Source organism: Macaca nemestrina, chromosome 14, assembly GCF_043159975.1.
Source record: "Macaca nemestrina isolate mMacNem1 chromosome 14, mMacNem.hap1, whole genome shotgun sequence".
NCBI classification, from domain to species: domain Eukaryota; kingdom Metazoa; phylum Chordata; class Mammalia; order Primates; family Cercopithecidae; genus Macaca; species Macaca nemestrina.
In genome coordinates, this window is record NC_092138.1 from 23036672 (window position 1) to 23038749 (window position 2078).

At 43.3% G+C, this 2078-nt stretch overlaps 1 pseudogene; it reads right to left on the reverse strand.

Annotated features, from left to right (window-relative positions):
* Positions 1 to 367: 367 nt before the first annotated feature.
* Positions 368 to 1378, reverse strand: LOC105498958 (required for meiotic nuclear division protein 1 homolog pseudogene; annotated as a pseudogene).
* Positions 1379 to 2078: the final 700 nt, after the last annotated feature.

Sequence of the window (2078 nt, forward strand, 5' to 3'; positions counted from 1 at the left end):
AAAAAAGCAAGGCCCTCTTCCCCTGCTGTTTTTGGAGTCTGTCTACCCTAGTGTGTCATTTCACCACTCCATGCATGGTTGCCACAGGCTAATAAAGGCTTATCTGTCTGAAGAGTTACAATATTTTTTAATTTGATGAAGAATTTCTAGTCTGTTTTTTCCTAGTGGGTTTTTTTTTTTTTTTTTTTTTTACAGTTTCATTCTTAGACTGGACTTAGTACTAGTCCTCTTTTTCAGTTTCCTTAGACCAATAACTAAATCTTTTATAAACTATATTTTCATGTTTTATTGCCTGTATTTTGTTTTTATATGTATCATTAATTCTTAAAAATTAAGATTTTGAATCCCTTTGAATATTTTTTAGGCTTCAAAGATCTTGATGAAGAAGTCTGAGTTGACTGCCATTTCTCTTATGTTGGTGGTAAGGCTGGCATGCAACACACGCTGGTTTAGCGTGGGCAATGATCACCAAACACAAGAGCCATGGCCAACCCCACTTCACCTCATTCACAGACAGAACTGGAAGGTTGGTCCTGGATGGCTGCCTGGTCCTGGATGCTTTTAGTGGTCTCTTGGTCTGTGGAAAGTCTTGTTTTGGAACAAATGTTTCCATTGATATAGATGAGAAATGCCTCTTTCACATTTTTATAAACAATTTAGAACCCAATAGATTTGGTTTGTCGGTCGCTCCTGTGAGTACCAAAGGATTTCATGGTTGGAAGGTGTGCTTTTTCATCTTGGCAATGAGCAGCATTTAATGGAGACAGCATGCTAGTATTTGATTTTTTTTTTTTTTGGTCCATTTCCAGGATCTGAGATGTATTCAAACCACCAGCTGTTTTATCAGGAAGGAACAAATCCAAGTTTTGACGTATTGTCAGTGTGCTGCATGTTGTATTTTCAAATTTCCTTAAGCGGTTTTATTTTTTATTTATTTTATTTTATTTATTTATTTTTTTGAGACGGAGTCTCGCTCTGTCGCCCAGGCTGGAGTGCAGTGGCCAGATCTCAGCTCACTGCAAGCTCCGCCTCCCGGGTTCACGCCATTCTCCTGGTTCAGCCTCCCGAGTAGCTGGGACTACAGGCGCCCGCCACCTCGCCCGGCTGGTTTTTTTTTTTTTTTGTATTTTTAGTAGAGACGGGGTTTCACCGTGTTAGCCAGGATGGTCTCGATCTCCTGACCTCGTGATCCACCCGTCTCGGCCTCCCAAAGTGCTGGGATTACAGGCTTGAGCCACCGCGCCCGGCCCCTTAAGCCACCGCGCCCGGCCCCTTAAGCGGTTTTAACATTAGATGACCAATTATTTGGCACTGATGTGCTTTTGATAATATGCAGTGAGATCTGGCCATGCATGGCTCTGAGAACTGTAGGTGGCATTAACCACATCCCAAGCTTTCCACCCGAACAGAAGAAGGAAGCACCCGTGACGCACACGTCCTCGGCAGGACTGCAGGGAAAGAGCCGCGGCACCAGCCTCTCACTATGGCAGCCACTCCCTCTCCTGGAAGGGCGCTCCCTCCAATATTTTTATTTTTATTAACATGATAGGTTTTCTAATTTGAGCTTGTAAAACTGCAGGTGCAAAAGTGTGGGTGTATTCAATAGTGTCTAAAAGCATTCCCACCCTAAGCTTTCCGGGCATTCTTTCATTACTGTGTTCCATTGTTAAACAAGCAGTTGTAAAGTCTAGCAGGCAAAGTTGTTAACCTAGTACATAACTCTCTATCTGTACTTAACTAATCCATTGATTAATTTTTTTTAATGAATATCGGTTTTATGATTATTTAAATGATATGTGCCCATTGTGGAAATTTACAAAGGCACAAAAAGATATAGAAAAAATCAAAATCTCGGCCGGGTGCGGTGGCTCACGCCTGTAATCCCAGCACTTTGGGAGGCCGAGGCGGGAGGATCACTAGGTCAGGAGATCGAGACCATCCTGGCTACAAAGGTGAAACCCCGTCTCTACTGAAAATATAAAAAATTAGCCAGGTGTAGTGGCGGATGCCTGTAGTCCCAGCTACTCGGGAGGCTGAGGCGGGAGAATGGCGTGAACCCAGGAGGCGGAGCTTGCAGT